Raw genomic sequence first — 19,357 nt, forward strand, 5'->3', positions numbered from 1 at the left:
TATGTGTTTGTGTAAGTAATAAAGGATATATTCATTTATTATATTTATTCATTTCACAATTACTAATTGTGCATCTTCTCTCTGCCTGTTCTGATCAAGGAGCTAGGGATAAAGCAGTGAGAAAAACAATCGTCCATGGTCTCAGGAAGTTTATGCACAAGTCGACAATACTCCAAATCTGTGACTTCAGGAAATATTTTCAGGATAGACTACAGGTATATACTTTATGCTTTGTTTGTTTTTAAAATTGTAATGATACTCTTTATAGAACTATTAAGCTACTTTCCACCTACTCAATAAGACAATGTAAACTCCCAGCTAAAAGTCTCTTATTGTCTCTTTTCATATCCTCTGAAATGAACTGGAGGCAGTAAGAGAAGGAACAAGAGAGAATAAAACTACACATTTTAAACTTAAGAGAGTTTAATCCTATTTCACATTCTATCTATAATCCACGATGTGCCAGGTAGAAAGTATAATAGACTGTAATGTGAAACAGAAAAACATGAAAAAGGTGTTTTGTTCGTTTATTACAAATTCAGGTTTCATTTTCTTATACAACATAAAGTCCAGAAATTATATAACAGCTTCACTATGCTAGTCAGCCTCTACTCTTCTGTTCACATACTGTTATCCAGTGTTTTTCCTTCATTGTTATAGATGGCAGCATTACCTCCAGCATTATGACTATGTTCCAAACAGGAGGAAGTGGAAGGCCAAAGTCAAGTGGGTGTCTACCACTTGAATATTTGGATCACTCCACCCCTCCCTTGAGTAATTTTTCCCAGAGACCCCACCAAAAACACATATCCTGTTTAAATATCATTGCCAATAATTGTGTCACATTCCACAACTGTGCGTTTAGGAAGTTTGGAACAGTTGCTTACGCGAACATACTGTTGAACCCAAACCATCATTCTGACACAATACAGTGTAATAAGGAGCAAATAAACAGAAATGCCAAGAGCACATTCATGCCTCAGCAGATTGCATGTGGAACACTCAGTTCTCCAAGAAAGGTGGCACATCTTGCAGGGCCAAACTAATGATCCCTTTCTTGGAACATGAAGATCTGATTGTGCTGGCAGCCTGCAGGCATATCCCATGATTTGTGGAATATCATAGATATTTAGGAGAGAAACTTCATGTTCGTGCCACCATCCATTAGATGAGTAGGCTAAAGAAGTGGAGGATAGAAGAACTTTGTTGACTGGTGATAAATGCCACTACTTCTGATTTAAGTGAAGGATTTTGACAGCTGAAGAATATCAACCTATATCTCCTGGAGCATATAGGGGCTGCTTAATAACTCTGCCATCCTAGGACACAATATATTAATAGTTTAATCCTAAATGGATTAAATATACAGGCAGGACACACTGTTAATGTTAATGAGAAAGTATTCAGAGTTAATAACATTTTCATGCAAGCTACCTATTGCTCTGATCATTCCCCTGGTCCCTGTTCCAACAAGGCTTTTTTGTTGTTGTTATTTAGCTTTGTTTTAGTAAATAATTGACACAAATAGGCTAACTCCCTTCAAAAGTGTACAATCTGAGTATAACTATTTTAGTGTTTATGTAAGGATAATATAAGATAAATGGTAGATATATATGTGATAAACAGAAGATGATCAAATAATGCTCCTCTAAAATAATGCCATAAAATAGAATATTAAATTATTTATTATTTAATAGTATTATGCTGCTATATTTGTGTACTTTAGACTTCAGCTTTTTTATACTACAATAGATGAGGGTGTATCATAACTATATTTTGTCTCTGGAACATTCATTCTTCCTTCTATAATGTGAACTGGTTGCTTCCTATGTAGGCTATAAGAGCTGTCATCTTAGAATTTTGTTTTACTAATCACCTGAGTTGGCACAGATATTCCTGGAAATTATGTTTTCATTTTTTTCAGTTACTTTCTTTTTCTGCCTAGGTGATGACTTCTAAAGAAAGACTATGAGAAGTAAACTTCAGTATTATGCATTCCAGCAAACATGTTTTTTGTATCTTCACAGTTCAAGTATTTTAAAACAAAAGTTTTGGACAAGTTTGCACACATAAAATGGCTCAGTATACATGTAAAATATGAATAAACAATCTTGGCTGGCTATCTATTTGAGAAAATCTTTAATATGACTGAAAATAAATGAAGAAAGGCACATTAGAATAACTATTATTTAGGGGCTGGAGAGAGTTTCAAGAGTGTATTCCATCCATAAAGCAATAATATCATGCTATGTAAGGAAAAGTAGTAAACTCTTGGAAATTAGAAAAATGATTAACAGGCATATTTGAAGATAAAGTGAGAAAATCTTTGAAATCTAAAAATGGGTGCTGACAAGTTGATGGGTGCAGCACACCAACATGGCACAAGTATACATATGTAACAAACCTGCACGTTATGCACATGTACCCTAGAACTTAAAGTATAATAATAATAATAAATAAATAAAAATAAATAAATAAATAAGAAAAAAATAATAATTCAATAATGGTGCTTGGATAGCTGGCTAGACATATGCAGAAGAATGAAAGGGACTCCTGCCCTTCACCATATATAAAAATTGACTCAAGTTGGATTAGAGATTTAAGTGTAAGATCCAAAACTTTAAGAATCCTAGAGGAGCTGGGCATGGTGACTCAAACCTGTAATCCCAGCACTTTTGGAGGCCGAGGCTGGCAGATCATGAGGTCAGGAGTTTGAGACCAGCCTGACCAACATGGTGAAACCCCATCTCTAGTAAAAATACAAAAATTAGCCGAGCGTGGTGGCATGCGCCTGTAATCCCAGCTACTCAGGAGGCTGAGGCAGGAGGACAGCTTGAACCCAGAGGGCGTAGGTTGCAGTGATCTGAGATTGCGCCACTTCACTCCAGCCTGGGCGACGGAGTGAGACTCCATCTCAAAAAAAAAAAAAAAAAAGAAAAAGAAAAAGAAAAAAAGAACCATAGAAGAAAACCTAGAAAACACCACTCTCAACATCACCTTGGAAAATAATTTATGACTAAGTTCTCAAAAGCAATTGGAAAAAACAAAAACCAAAAATTGGAAAGTGGGACTTAATTAAACTTCTACACAGCAAAACTCTCAACAGAGTGAACAGATAACCTATAGAATGGGAGAAAATATTAGCAAACTATACATCCAACAAAGATCTAATATCCAGAATCTATAAGGCAATTAAACAATTCAATAAAAAAACTCATAAAAAAATGGGCAAAGGACATACACAGACACTTCTCAAAGGAAGACATATAAGCTCTCAACAAACATATGAAAAAATGCTCGTCATTACTAATCATCAGAGCAATGCAAATCAAAACCATGACTTGATACCGTTTCGCAACAGTCAGAATGACAATTATTCAAACGTGAAAAACAAACAAACAAAAAGCAGATGCTGGTGAGGTTGCAGAGAAAAGTGAACATTTATACACTCTTGGTGGGAATGTAAATTAGCTCAGCCAGTTTGAAAGCAGTTTGGAGATTTCTTAAGGAACTTAACAATAGAGCTACCATTCAGCCCAGCAATCTCATTACTGGGTATCTATGCAAAAGAAAACAAATAATTCCACCAAGAAGACAGATGCAGTTATATGCTCATCACAGCACTATTCACAATAGCAAAGACATGAAATCAACCTATATGCCCATCTATGGTGGACTGGATAAAGAAAATGTGTCATATATACACCATCAAATACTATGCAGCCATGATAAAGAATGAAATTATGCCCTTTGCAGCAACATGGATGCAGCTGGATGTCATAATACTAAGTTAATTAACACAGGAACAGAAACCAAACACTATATATTCTCTTATAAGTGGAGGCTAAACATTGAGTACTGATGGACATAAAGATGAAAACAACAGACACTGGGTACTACTGGGTGGGCAGTGGACAAGGTTTGATAAACTTACTACTGGGTACTATGCTCAGACCTGTGTGACAGAATCATTCATGTCCCAAACCTCAGCATCATGCAATATACCCAGGTAACAAACCTGCACATGTATCCTCTGAATCTAAAATGAAAGTTGAAAAAAGAGAGAAAGGCAATTAATACATGATGGGATTAAAGCAGTAGCCATTACATGGTGACTTGAATTCCTCTGGGGTAAAGGCCCCACCCTGAGACAAAAAAGATTATGAAAGGCATTAAAACATACTAAAAACTAAATTAGATCTAGTTTGACCACAATTCATCTAACCTACATATGAAGAACCCACATTTGGGGTAAAACCCACATATCCTAACTGCACTCAGGCCATAAGTATACAATGCCAACAACATGCATGGTGAATTAAACTACATAGGTGCATAAGACAGACTTTTTAGGGGCATTAGGTGTCAGTTCAGGCATCATGGAACAAGCTGAATTCCCTCTTAGTGAAGCCTCTAGAGGAAATATTAGTGGACTAAAATGAGCAGATTGGAGAGAATTCTTTTCTAGGAGGAAGGCAAAAGATGAGGGTCATCCTGAGAAAGCGATGAGGCTTTATTAAAATGAAACAAGTAGACTCAAAAATAATGCTAGATAATGCTAAGATCCAACGTTGGGAAAAGGCTTGTAGCCTGATCCAACAGTGCCTTTTGACTATTTTAATTACAGATGAAGGTCAAAGCAACCATGGGGAAATAGCACTACACTCTAGTTGCTGAGGAAAAAGGGGCACACTTATGGGAATCTCATGGGCCTTCAAACTTATGAAAGATCTCTCAGGGCATTTGTAAATGTGCACTGATGCACTATGAATTATTCTTGCCCCATTAGAGCTTAGAATAAGACATATTCTGCAGTACAGTTAGCAGGGACTGAAGCTATCTGAATATCACCTGTGACCTCCCAGAGGAGGGTGGGGAGGTCTTACTATACAAAATCACACAATGGAAACCAGTCTCTGTCCAAGCTTGAAAACTAAAACCGGGTGGCTGTCTTTGTCCTCCGCTGACATGGAAGCCAGAAATAATCAAATCATTCTAACAATTATAACAATGCTTGTCCATAAGAATATCTTGTATATAAGCAGGGACTGTTTCTGTTGGAGAGGCATAGCAAAACTTATGTAAGTTTAACTAATTTGTTCTATGAATGAAACTAAATTGTTCTATGACCATATTGCTATACAGTGTGACACTATTATTGTTGGTAAGATTCAACCACCTTATTAAATAAGTCATAGGATTGTACTGATACTGATGATCAAATGTGTTGAGAGATTGCGTTAAGCCTCCTCAGGATGTATTACCAATGGAAAATGACTAGCCTAAGGAAGAATTGGATTTAGTTAACCATAAACTAATTTCTAGGCTAAATAATTCTGTAGCTGTAAGATTAAAGTGGTAGATCAAGGGGAGAAACAAGTAACAAATCAGTACAAAAACATGAAAATTCATGTAATGGCTTTATGCAATAGATTAGTTGTTTTTTCAGTCTTTATCCCTACCCCACACTGGCTTCTCCAAATGTGTTTGAGCATAGCACAACCATAGTATATTGGGCCTTCCACTGCTATATTTTATCTAGAGATCTTTCTTCATACTGATACTATTTCTAGTTCTGTTATATAAATGCTATACTAAATGTAGATGCTCAGAAATATAGAACTGTTTTGCTGAAAGACAGCCTAGGCCAAGGGGCATGGGGTGGACTGTGTAATAGAGGGTTAACTCAGAAGATTTGGGGTTGTCCTAACCCTGCATATTTCAAAGGTCCTGGCAGATAATCTCTGAGCCCTTTAAGTATCCTGCCTGATAAAATGTCTTTGTATACCTGAGAGTTGGCCCAAGCCAAATAGTTTATGCTAACAATGTGATTTATGGTGAATAAATCACATGTTTTTCTATGACTGGGGCTTCAGGCCAAGCTGTATTAGCTTGACTACTAAGGTCAGGGACTGAAGATTGAGTAGCTAAATTCATTCTTGGGGATGCTACATGCTTATGTGATTGACTCCCACTGAAAATGACTGGCACCATTTTGCACTTATTGTCATACCTTATGGTTGGAAGAATTGAGTTCTATTCATGTGATTCTGGAGGGAGAGTACAACTGAAAGCTCATACCTGTTTTTTCCTAGACATCACCCTGTGCACTTTCTACCTTTGCTGACTTTAATCTGTATCTCCTAACTGTATTAAGCTGTAACCATGAGTATAATTGTTTTTATAGGTCTGGTGAGTTTTTCTAGTGAGTCATCAAACCTGAGGGTGATCTTGGAGACCCCTCAATACAGCTAAACGTATATAACAATGGAGTAGAATTGTGAGCCAAGAAATAAACTCTAACACTTATTTTTCTTTATAACTTCAACTTTTATTTTAGATACATGGGATACAGGTACAGATTTGTTACATGGGTATATTGTGTGATGCTGTCATTTGGGTTATGTTTCCTGTCACTCGGGTAGTAAGCATAGTACCCAATAGTTTATCAACCTATGCCCCCTTCCTCCCTCCTCCCTCTAGTAATCCACATTGTCTATTGTTTCCATCTTTATGTCCATGCCTACACAATGTTTTGCTCCTACTTTTAAGTGAGAGCATGCAGTATTTGGTTTTCTGTTCCGGCATTAATTTCCTTAGAATTATGGTCTCCAGCTACAGAAAACATGATTTCATTCTTTTTTATAGATGCATAGTACTTCATGCTGTATGTATAACACATTGTCTTTATCCAATCCACCGTTGATGATTGACGAGAACATATGTTGATTTTATGCTTTACTATTGGGAATAGTGTTGCAATGAACATATAGGTGCACGTGTCTTTTTGGTAGAATGATTTGTTTTCTTTTGCATAGATACCCGCTAATGAGATTGCTGGATCAAATGGTAGCTCTAATTTTAAGTTCCTTGAGAAATCTCCAAACTGCTTTCCAAACTGGCAGAACTAATTTTTGTTCCCACCAAGAGTGTATGTGTTTCATTTTCTCTACAGATTCACTAGCATCTGTTATTATTTGACTTTTGAATAATGGCCATTCTGACTGGTATGAGATGGTATCTAATTGTTTTGATTTGCCTTTCTTTGATGATTAGTGATGATGAGAATTCTTCATGTTTTTTGGCCACTTGTATGTCTTTTGAGAAGTGTCTGTTTATAACTTTTGCCCATTTTTAATGGGATATTGTTTTTTGCTTATCGAATTAATTTCCTTATAGATTCTGGATATTAGACCTTTAGTGGATGTGTAGTTTGTGAATAATTTCTCCCATTCTGTAGGTTGTCTGTTTACTTTGTTGAGAGTTTCTTTTGCTGTGCAGAAGCTCTTTAGTTTAATTAGGTCCCACTTGCCAATTTTTGTTTTTGTTGCAATTGCTTTTGGAGACTTAGCCAAGAATTCTTTACCAATGTGGATGTTGAGAAGGGTGTTTCCAGGTTTTCTTCCAGGATTCTTATAGTTTAAGATCTTACATTTAAATATTTAATCCTTGTGGAGTTAATTTTTATATTTGGTGAAGGGCAGGGGTCCACTTTCATTCTTCTACATATGGTTAGCCAGTTACCCAAGCATTATTTATTGAATAGGGGGTCTTTTCCCTGTGCTTATTTTTGTTGTCTTTGTCAAAGATCAGGTGTCTGTAGGTGTGTGGCTTCATTTCTGGGTTGTCTATTCTGTTCCATTAGTGATATATCTATTTTTGTACCAGTATCAGCTGTTTTGGTTACTGTGGGTTTATAATATAGTTTGAAGTCGGGTAATGTGATGCCTCTGGCTTTGTTCCCTTTGTTTAAGATTGCTTTGGTGATTTGGGTACTTTTTGGATTCTATGTGAATGGTAGACTAGTTTTTTTATAATTCTGTGAAAAATAGTTTTTGTACTTTGATAGAAATAGCATTGAATCTGTAGATTGCTTTGGACGGTAAAGGCATTTAAATGGCATTGATCTTTTTGATACATGAGTATGGAATTGTTTATATTTATTTGTATCATCTCTGATTTCTTTCAGAATTATTTTGTAGTTCTCCTTGTGGAGACCTTTCACTTCCTTGGTTAGCTGTATTCCTAGGGATTTTCATTTTTTAATGGCTATGATAAATGGGACTGTGTTCTTGATTGGACTCTCAGGTTGAAGGTTATTGGTGCATAGAAATGTACATTGATATTGTATCCTGAGACTTTACAGAAGTTGTTTATCAGTATTATCAGCCTGTTGCCAGAGTATTTAGGGCTTTCCAGGTGTAGAATCATATCATGAGCAATGAGGGATAGTTTGACTTCTTCTTTTCCTATTTGGATGCCTTTTATTTCTTTCTCTTGCCTGATTGCTCTAGTAGCACTTCCAGTACTATGTTGAATAGGCATGGTGAGAGTGGGCATCCTTGTCTTGTTGCAGTTCTGAAAGGCAATGGTTCTGGCTTTTACCAGTTCAGAATGATCGTGGCTATGGGTTTTTCATAGATGCTCATTATTTTATGGTATGTTCCTTCAGTGCCTAGTCTGTTGTGGGTTTTTATCATTAAGGTATGTTGGGTTGTTTTCAAATCCTTTTCTGCATCTATTGAGATGATCATATTTTTTTGCTTTTAATTCTGATTGTGTGGTGAATCACATTTATTGATTTGCATATATTGAGCTAGCCTTCCATCCCAGGAATAAAGCCTACTTGATTGTGATGTATTAATTTTGATGTGTTGCTGGGATTGGTTTCCTAGTATTTTGTTGAAAATTTTTGCATCTATGTTAATCAGGGATATTGGTCTCAAGTTTTCTTTTTTTGTGTCTCTGACAGATTTTGGTATCTGGCTGATGCTGACTTCATAGACTAAGTTAGGGAAGAACCTCTCTTCCTAGATTTTTTTGGAATAGTTTCAGTAGAATCGATACCAGTTCTTTTTTTTTATGTCTGGTAGAATTAGGCTGTGAATCCATCTGTTCCAGGGCTTTTTTGGGTTGGTAAGTTTTTATTATTGATTCAGTTTAGAAACTTGTTATTGATGTGTTCAGGTTTTCATGTTCCTTTAGCTTTAATATTGGGAGGTTTTGTGTTTCCAGGAATTTATCCATTTCCTCTAGATTTTCTAATTTGTGTGCATAGAGTTGTTCAAAATAATCTCTGAGTATCTTTTGTATTTCTGTGGGATTCATTGTAATGTCATCTTCTTCATTTTTTATTGTATTTATTTGGATCTTCTTTTTTCTTCATGGTTATGTAGCTAGCAGTCTATCAACATTTTTATTCTTTCAAAAAACCACCTTTTGGTTTTATTGGTCCTTTCTATGGAATTTTGCATCTCAATTTTGTTCAGTTCTTTTCTAATTTTAGTAATTTTTTTTTCTCCTGCTAGCTTTGGGTTGGTTTGTTCTTTTCTTTCTAGTTCTTCTAAGTGCAAACTTTGATAGTTAATCTGAGATCTTTCTAATTTCTTGATGATGACGTTTAGCACTATAAATTTCCCTCTTAACACTGCTTTGGCTGTATCACAGATATTTTGGTAAATTGTGTCCCTATTTTTATAAATTTCAGACAATTTTTAAATTTCTGCCTTAATTTGATGTTTACCCAGGTATCAGGAGCATTTCCATGTATTTGTGTAATTTTAAGAGATCTTGATATTCATTTCTATTTTTATTGAACTGTGGCCTGAGAATGTGCTTAGTATGACTTTTTCTAATTTATTGAAACTTGCTTTATGACTGAGCATGGAGTCAATCTCAGAATATGTTCCGTGTGCCAAAGAGAAGAATGAGGTTATATTCTGTTGTTGTTGGGTGGAATATTTCGTAGGTGTCTATTAGGTCTAGTTGGTCAAATATTGAGTTGAAGTTCAGGATTTTTTGGTTAATTTTCTGCCTCAGTGATTTGTCTAACACTCTCAGTGCGGTGTTGAAGTCTCCCACTATTATTGCATGGCTATCTACATCTTTTTATAGGTTAAGAAGAACTTGTTTTATGAATCTGGGTGTCCCAATGTTAGGGACATATATGTTTAGTATAAACATATTCGGGTGGAGCAAAGCACTCAGGCTTGGCAGTGGAGGCTGCACTGTGCACATGCTTCTGCAGGGTCGCTAGGCAGGGGCCCTTGGAGGGGCTTGAGAGTAGGAGGACCTGTAGAACAGACGCACCCCAGTCCCATGGCAAAGGTGGCCCCAGTCTCTCCAGGCCCAGCAGTTAAGTCTTCTCACTGAATTGTATCCTTTATTATTATGTAATGCCTTTCTTTGTCCCTCTTCATAGTTGTTGATTTAAAGTCTGTTTTATATGATGTAAGAATAACAACTCATGCTCTTTTTTGTTTTCCATTTGTGTGATAGATCTTTCTTTATTCCTTTACTCTGAGGCTGTGGGTGTGGTTACATGTGAGGTGAGTCTCTTAAAGACAGCAGGCAATTGGGTCTTGTCTTTTTAACAATCTTGCTACACTATATCCCTTAAGTGGGGTGTTTAGTCCATTTACATTCATGGTTAGTATTGATATGTGAGATTTTTATCCTGTTATTGTGTTGTTAGCTGGTTATTATGTAGACTTGATAGTGTAGTTGCTTTATAGTGTCTTTGAGTTGTATGCGTATTTTTTTTTTTTTTTTTGTAGCAGATGTTGTTCTTTTGATTGTAAGTTTAGAGCTTCCTTAAGAATCTCTTGTAAGGCATGTCTCGTTGTGATGAATTTCCTCAGCATTTGCTTGTCTGGGAAATATTTTATTTCCTCTTTGTTTATTAAGCTTAGTTTGATGGGATTTGAAATTCTTGGTTAGAAATTCTTTTCTTTGAGGATTCTGAAAAAGGCCCCTAATCTCTTCTGGTTTGTCAGGTTTCTGCTGAGAGGTCTGGTGTTAGCCTGATGGGATTCTCTTTATATATGAAGTGACCCTTCTTTCTAGCTGCCTTTAAGATTTTTTTCCTTCATGCTGACCTTGGCAAATCTGATGACTATGTTTCTTGGGATGGTCATGTTGTATTTTATCTAGCTGGGGTTCTCTGTATTTCTTGAATTTGCATGTCAACCTCTCTAGTGAGATTAGGGAAATTTTCATGGAGTATATCCTCAAATATATTTTCCAAGTTGTTCACTCTCTTTCCCTCCTCTCAGGAATGCCAGTGTGTCAGAAGTTTTGTTTCTGTACATAATCTCATATTTCTTCATGGTTTTGTTCAATTTTAAAGATATTTCCTTTCTGACTTTGTTCATTTGAAGGAGTAGCCTTTGAGTTTTGAGATTCTTTCCTCAGCTTGGTCTATTCTGTTAATACTGTTATGCTGTCATATTATGAAACTATTGTAGTAAAATTTTCAGTTCTGGAAGTTTAGTTCGGTTCTTTCCTAAAGTGGCTATTTCATCTTTCAGTGATTGAATCATTTTACTGGATTCCTTGGATTGGATTTTAACTTTCTACTGAATCTCAATGAGCTTCTTGCCATTTGGATTCTGAATTCTATGTCTGTCATTTCAGTCTGGTTAAGGATCACTGCTGGGGAGATATGTGGGCTCATTTTGGGGTAAGGGGACACTCTGGCTTTTTGAACTGCTGGAGTTCTTGCATTGATTCTTTCTCTTCTGGTGGGAGGGGGCTGGTTTTCTTTTAACTGTGGTGTAAGTTGAGTATAGTCAGTTGAGTTCATTTCTGGATGTTTTCAGAGGGCCATGGCTCTGTACAGAATCTTTATGTATGGGCAAATTCTTGCACTTGGTTTCACAGGGGTGTATATTAGCAGAATCATCTTTGGTGTTGTAGTTGGGTCTGAGATCTAGTCATTGATGCTTAAGTAGCGACTGGTACATAGGCTTTTATTCAGCTCTTCTGCATGTCCTTCCATTCGCAGGCATGTTCTATGGTAAGTGGAGCAGGAGAGATAACTCCTCACCAGGTCTGCTCTTGGGCCTTTAGGGACCCCACTCTGATCACTGGCATCATTTCTATGTTTCTTTTGTTAGGTGTTCCAGGCTGTGGGGCTTCCTTGGGCAGAGGCCATGGCAGGGAGATGGGCCACACCCTTTCCAGACCAACCCTTCAGAGGGAGGCACACCTTGCTCCCAAGCTGGCCTATGAACCCACACATCTTGCCCCCTCAATGCTCTGAGATTGGGGGCTTCTCCTTTACTTGCCTGTTAGCCACAGATCTCAGCTGCATGCTCCTAAGCTGTGCGCTGCAGCCCTGGGGCACTGGGATGATCTGTGGCTTGGGGTCAAGCTCTAGCTGCACTTCAGGGGGATGTGAAGTGCTCCCAGGTCACTGGGAATGTATTCAGGTGGAGCAAAGCACTCAGGCTTAGCAGTGGAGGCTGCACTGTAAACATGCTCCTGCAGGGTGGCTAAGCAGGGGCCATGGGAGGGGCTGGCAGTCAGGAGAGCCTGCAGAACAGATGCACCCCAGTCCCATGGCAAAGCTGGGCCCACTCTCTCCAGGTCCAGCAGTCAGCTGGGGCTACAGCCTCTCAGAAGGAGATGGGGAGCGCTTGGGGATGGGCACCTGTGGTCATGCTCTGCAAGAGCTACCCCACTCACAAAAGCTCCTGGGCTTCACACTGGCTGAAGCCTTGCCTGCTCCCTGGGTAGATCCCCCTGCTAGCCTACAAATCTATGAGGGACATGGGGTCCCCTGTAGCTATGATCCCAGAGGTCCATGGCAAAAGCAGGATGTTCCTTAGTCCCCTTACTTACCCCTTCCCCAGGAGCCACTCAGGGCCAGGAACTAGCTCTAATGTTCAGGCAGCTCATGCAGAGTTTCCAGTTTCCTCTCTCTTCAGCTTTGGTGTCAGTGTTGCCTCTCCATCCACTCTTGGTGTTTTCTCTCCAAAGATCTGCCCAAATTATCACATGTATTATTAATTGATTTTCTGTAAGGGTGCCTAGACAATTCAGTGGGTACATAATAGTCTTTTTATCAAATAGTGTTGGAGAAACTGGAGAACCACCTGCAAAAGAATTTGGACCCCTACCTTACATCATACAAAAAACTAAATTAAAAAGAACCATATAGCTAACTGTGAAAGCTAAAACCCTTAGAAGAAAATACAAGAATAAATCTTTATGACCTTAAATTAGGGAAAGATTTCTTAGATATGACACCAAAAAGAAAAGTGTTTTTTAAAAAGAGAACTTCATCAAATTAAAAACTGCTCTACTTCAAAAGACACCATTGATAAAATAAAAAAAACAACCCAGAGAAAGGGGGAAATATATGTTACATGTCTAACTTATCAAATCATATACCTAATACAGGCAGCATAGATAAAGAGGTAGAGAATTTCAGACTTGAGCTGGAAACTACATAAGAATGTAGCAAAATGCAAATACTAAACACACACACAACACACACATACACACAACATATAAAGTCAGTAATTTGGAGGTCAGTCCCATATAGGGAAGTGATAGATTACTGAGCCTACAGGAGATCCTAAAGGGCAATGATATAAATGAAGTAGAAGTTATGCCACAAAGCCCACATTCATGGAAAAGGAAAATCCAGGAATCATAGAAAAACAGTATGATCACAGCAGTAGAAGAATCATCATCAGTTTATACCAGATAGTGTTTGAAGCTTCTGTTCATTCTAGGAGTATGAACAGTTTAAAAATAAAATTTATAGTGGGACTATTAGGCCATGAGTTTTTCAAACCTCTTTGAATTTTGGAAAATGTGTTTTCATTATCTGAAGTGAATGTTTTCATTATCTGAAGTGAAATAACTCAGAAAGTCAAATACTACATGTTCTCACAAGTGGAAACTAAGTATACACATGGACATAAGGAGTGGGTAATAGACACTGGAAACTTGGAAGGGTAGAAGGGGGCTAAGAAATGAGAAATTACTTAATGGGTACAATGTACACTATTTGGGTGATGGCTAAACTAAAAGCCCAGACTTCACCACTATGTAACATATGCATGTAAGAAAACAACACCTGTACCTTCTAAATCAATCTATAAAAGTATACATATTATACAATTACGTGTGTGTATGTATATGTGTGTGTGTGTATATATATATGTATATATAAAACCAGTGCAAAGTGAGAGTAGATACCCTCTTCTGAGAGTCAACTGTTAAGTTATTCTATTCATTTTATCTTTGATTTATGGTAACTTTCTCATTCATCAGGAATAATCCTAACCACAGTCTTCAGGAGACAGAGACCAAGCAATTCTGAATGACTATAAAGCGAATGTCAAAGATGATTTCTTTGATTTAAAACACATTTGCAGGACAGATTTTGAAACTGTACTCACTTGTTTATTTTCTCTTTTATAATTTCCCTTTTCTTTTGTAGGTTGGCAATCAAAACCAACATCTAGACAGCAGCAACTCTGATGCTTGATGAAGTGGTTAAGAGCATTCCTGGGCCGGGCGCGGTGGCTCACGCCTGTAATCCCAGAATTTTGGGAGGCCGAGGCGGGTGGATCACGAGGTCAGGAGATCGAGACCATCCTGGCTAACACGGTGAAATCCCGTCTCTACTTTAAAAAATACAAAAATATCAGCGTGGCGTGGCGGTGTGCGCCTGTAGTCCCAGCTGCTGGTGAGGCTGAGGCAGGAGAATGGCGTGAACCCGGGAGGCGGAGCTTGCAGTGAGCCGAGATCGCGCCACTGCACTGCCGCCTGGGAGACAGAGTGAGACTCCGTCTCAAAAAAAAAAAAAAGCATTCCTAAAAGTCACACATATACTAATTGCAAATTGCAAAGCTCTCTTCCAATTAGAAGGAACAAAAAGTCGATGCTCGGCATAAAAATAAAGTGTGTATTTTCCCAATACAATTTAAAATTAGGAAATAAACTATTTCATCTTAAATTTTAATCATAAAAAGACAATTAATAGCATATTACAAATATTGACATGTAACAACTAAATACCAAATACATCCAATGGAATATGAATGCATGACAATTTGCTAATCACAATAATTCATTTAATAAATACACAAAGAAGCTCTTTTTTAGCAATTGGGAATATTATATCTTTTTTTCTTTTTAAACCTTTAGTTTTTATTCAACCTTCTCTACAAAATTTGATCCTAATGTACTATATTTCTGTGTTTGCAAGTCTTTTATTAATCTTTCTATCACATTTCTCTATGACAAAACATAGACATACATTGTAGCTTATTATTGTGAAATCTCTTTGAATATAAGACTCTAATGTTTACACAGTTCTTTTAACCTCTTCCAAGTTATATGCTAACAATTTCATAGTAGGCTATTATTAAAGTTTATCTTTAAGGATCTATTTAATATTAACCATCAACTTGATTGACACCCCCATCATTGCTTTTGTAAATAAAAAAAATTTAAAACACTTTTATTTCCAAAGGATTTGTTATGCAAAGTCTATGATTATTCACTTTCTGAATATCAGCACCAGTATTTCAATTGTCCACTGGAGGTTTGTTCACTCAGGGCAATCCATGATTGTCCGATAAAGGGTGAGTGAGAGGTAAGTTTTCTTTTCAGAGTAGGAGAAGGAAAATTGAGAACTTGGAGTTATAAAAGAAGAGCCTGTTAAGAATGCTCCAAAACATCGTAAGAAATTTGGAAGTTGAGGGTCTGAAATTTTATTCCTTTAAAATATCAATATGTATAGCTTGAAAAATCTTTTTGTAACCAGTATTGCAGTTTGAAGACTACTGTTTTATATTCTATAACCTTCTTATATATATTAAGATAACTGCCTGAATAATTTGTTCGCAAACTTTTATTGAGGATTTCCCATGTGTGACGCACTGTTCTTGCAGTTTGGATCACAGATGTCAACAAGACCAAGAGATGAGGAGTATATGTACATTATAGCAGGGGTGTTAGGCCATAAGTTAGTAAAAAAAAAAAAATCAGAAAGAAAGTAAATACTTAAAATGATTTCAGAGTTCAAATGATGGGAAGAAAATAATACAAAGTAGAATGGGAGGTGCTCTGCATGGTCAAAGAGTATGTTTCAAGAAATGACAGTTGAGGCAGAAATATGGAAAAAGAGCACCCTAGACTGTTTCTGTGAAAAGCCAATGTATGACCTATGTGATGAGGTATAGCCATGAAAAATGGAAAAAGCGCTTGTTAGACAGAAGTACACTGAAGTGAGGGTGGATCAACTTGTCCCAATTTACTCTGGATTTCCTTCATTTTAGCTCTCTAATTCCCATGTTCTGGGAAGCCCCTCTGTCCCAATCAAATCTGAATGATGGACACCCTAACTGGTGGTCTAAGACCTATTAGAATATGAGGTCTACTGAAAGGTCAGTGGTCTGATGGTCAACATCCAAACTACAGCCATAGTCACTGGCAGCTTGGCTTGGATCACATAAAAAATAATTAGTGGAATAAATCTTTTTGATTTTGAGACATTCTGGCGTCTGATATTGTGGCTTTCAGTAGCACCCAAGCATCAGCCCAATTTATTAATAACTAATCAGCTCTTTTACATTTCCTGAGGAGTGTTTTACTTCCAATTATGTGGTCGATTTTAGAATAAGTGTAATGTGGCACTGAGAAGAATGTATATTCTGTTGATTTGGAGTGGAGAGTTCTGTAGATGTCTATTAGGTCCACTTGATCTAGAGCTGAGTTCAATTCCTGGATATCCTTGTTAATTTTGCCTCATTGATCTGTCTAATATTGGCAGTGAGTGTTAAAATCTCCCACTATTATTGTGTGGGAGTCTAAGTCTCTTTGTAGGCCTCTAAGAACTTGTTTTATGAATCTGAGTCCTCCTGTATTGGGTGCACATATATTAGGATAGTTAGCTCTTCTTGTTGAATTGATCACTTTACCATTATGTAATGCCCTTCTTTGTCTTTTTTGATCTTTGGTGGTTTAAAGTCTGTTTTGACAGAGACTGGGATTGCAACCCCTGCTATTTTGTGCTTTCTATCTGCTTGGTAAATTTTCCTCCATTCCTTTATTTTGAGCCTATGTGTGTCTTTGCACGTGCAGTGAGTCTCCTGAATACAGCACACCGATGGGTCTTGACTCTATCCAATTTGCAGTCGGTGTCTTTTAATTGGGGCATTTAGCCCATTTACATTTAAGGTTAACAGTGTCATGTGTGAATTTACTCATATTTAATAAATGGTGCTGAGAAAACTGGCTAGCCATATGCAGTAAACTGAAACTGGACCCCTTCTTTACACCTTATACAAAAATTAACTCAAGATGGATTAAAGACTTAAATGTAATACCCAAAACCATAAAAACCCTAGAAGAAAACCTAGACAATACCATTGAGGACATAGGCATGGGCAAAGACTTTATGACGAAAATGCCAAAAGCAATTGCAACAAAAGCCAAAATTGTCAAATGGAATCTAATTAAATGAAAGAGCTTCTGCACAGCAAAAGAAACTATCATGAGTGAACATGCAGCCTGCAGAATGGGAGGAATGTTTTGCAATCTACCCAGCTACCAAAGGTCTGATATCCAGAATCTACAAGGAGCTTAAACAAATTTACAAGAAAAAAAATCAAAAAGTGGGTGAAGGATATGAACAGACACTTCTCAAAAGAAGATATTTATGCAGTCAACAAACATATGAAAGAAAGCTCAACATCACTGTTCATTAGAGAAATGCAAATCAAAACCACAATGAGATACTATCTCATGCCAGTCAGAATGGCGATTATTAAAAAGTCAAGAAACAATAGATGCTGGCAAGGCTGTGGAGAAATAAGAATGCTTTTACACTGTTGATAGGAATGTAAATTAGTTCAACCATTGTGGAAGACAGTGTGGCAGTTCCTCAAGGATCTAGAACCAGAAATACCATTTGACCCATCTATCCCCTTACTGGGCATATATCCAAAGGAATACAAATCATTCTATTACAAAGACACATGCACATGCATGTTTACTGCAGCACTATTTACAATAGCAAAGATATGGAACCAACCCAAATGCCCATCAATGATAGACTGGATTAAAAAAATGTGGTACATATACACCATGGAATACTATGCAGTCATAAAAAGGAATGAGATCATGCTCTTTGCAGGGACATGGATGAAGCGCGAAGCCATCATCTTCAGCAAACTAACACAGGAACAGAAAACCAAACACCACGTGTTCTTGCTCATAAGTGGGAACTGAAGAATGAGAACACATGGAGGGGAATATGACACATGGGGGCCAGTGAGGGTGTGTGGGGAAGGGTAGGCAGAACATTAAGACAAATAGCTAATGCATGTGGGACTTAAAACCTAGATGATGGGTTGATGGGTGCAGCAAACCACAATGGCACATGTATACCTATGTAACAAACCTACATGTTCTGCACTTCTATCCCGGAACTTAAAGTTAAAAAATAATAATAATAGTCAGCTGGGCACAGTATCTCATGCCTGTAATCCCAGCATTTTGGGAGGCCAAGGCGGGTGGATCACGAGGTCAGGAGATCGAGACCATCCTGGCTAACATGATGAAAACCCATGTCTACTAAAAATAACAAAAAATTAGCCAGGCGTGGTGGTGGGTGCCTGTAGTCCCAGTTACTCAGGAGATTAAGGCAGGAGAATGGCGTGAACCCAGGAGGCAGAGCTTGCAGTGAACCGAGATCGTGCCACTGCACTCCAGCTTGGGCGACAGAGCAAGACTGTGTCTCAAAAAAAAAAAAAAAACAAAACAAAACAAAACAAAAAAAACCCTAATCAACTTTATAGTTAATAACGGCTTCTCTGTAGTATCATAGAAAACACTTACTGAGCCATCTGTTGCCATACAAACAGCAGTCACATGCGTACAGCCATACGAAGCATAGAAACACTGCACACAACTAACGTGGACAAAACAGAGACCTGAGGAGGCATGTTATGAGGCTGCCATAGTTGGAAGTTGGACTTCTAAGCGGAAAGAAGATTGGAAAGATAAGTAGAATTTGAGATGCAGCTTTTAATTTAATATGATGTACTCTCAAGGCAAGTCCCACTTTTATCTCTATCCAGTGAGATCAGTGCTTGTGCTGAATGAAAGAATTAGCTTCTAACTAACTAACTGTTAGTTACCAGCTAGAACCTTAAACAAAATTTGACGTCATGACACACAGAAGTATTGTAAGTTCTTACAATAAAAGGTGGAGGGTAGAGAAGGGAACATTTGTCTGGAACCGTCTTTCTATATGCTTTTATATGTTCTCCTATATATGATAGCAGTGGGCCAGGCACTGTTAAAGTAAAAATTCTTGTCTTAGACATAATAGGCAGCTCCAAACAATGGTCTTCGTTTTTGTTTTTGGCATGGAAAAATACATAGACATACAAATGTTCACTTAAGACAAAAATTAGCTCACATATTTTAGTACATCAGAGGAAGACAGATAAAGACTTTAAGTCCAATTAAGAGAATCCTTGTATCTTCTATACATTTCTGTCTACATGTTTCTAATTGCAAGGCAACTGTCTTGGCTGTTGTCTTA

At 37.4% G+C, this 19,357-nt stretch overlaps 1 long non-coding RNA gene across 1 annotated transcript; it reads left to right on the top strand.

Annotated features, from left to right (window-relative positions):
• Positions 1–97: 97 nt before the first annotated feature.
• On the top strand, positions 98–18,254 carry LOC144332056 (uncharacterized). Its single transcript, XR_013399773.1, has 2 exons — positions 98–215; positions 14,237–18,254. It is a non-coding gene; the product is annotated as an uncharacterized LOC144332056 (long non-coding RNA).
• The last annotated feature ends 1,103 nt before the right edge of the window (positions 18,255–19,357 follow it).

Source organism: Macaca mulatta, chromosome 10, assembly GCF_049350105.2.
Source record: "Macaca mulatta isolate MMU2019108-1 chromosome 10, T2T-MMU8v2.0, whole genome shotgun sequence".
Classification (NCBI taxonomy): domain Eukaryota; kingdom Metazoa; phylum Chordata; class Mammalia; order Primates; family Cercopithecidae; genus Macaca; species Macaca mulatta.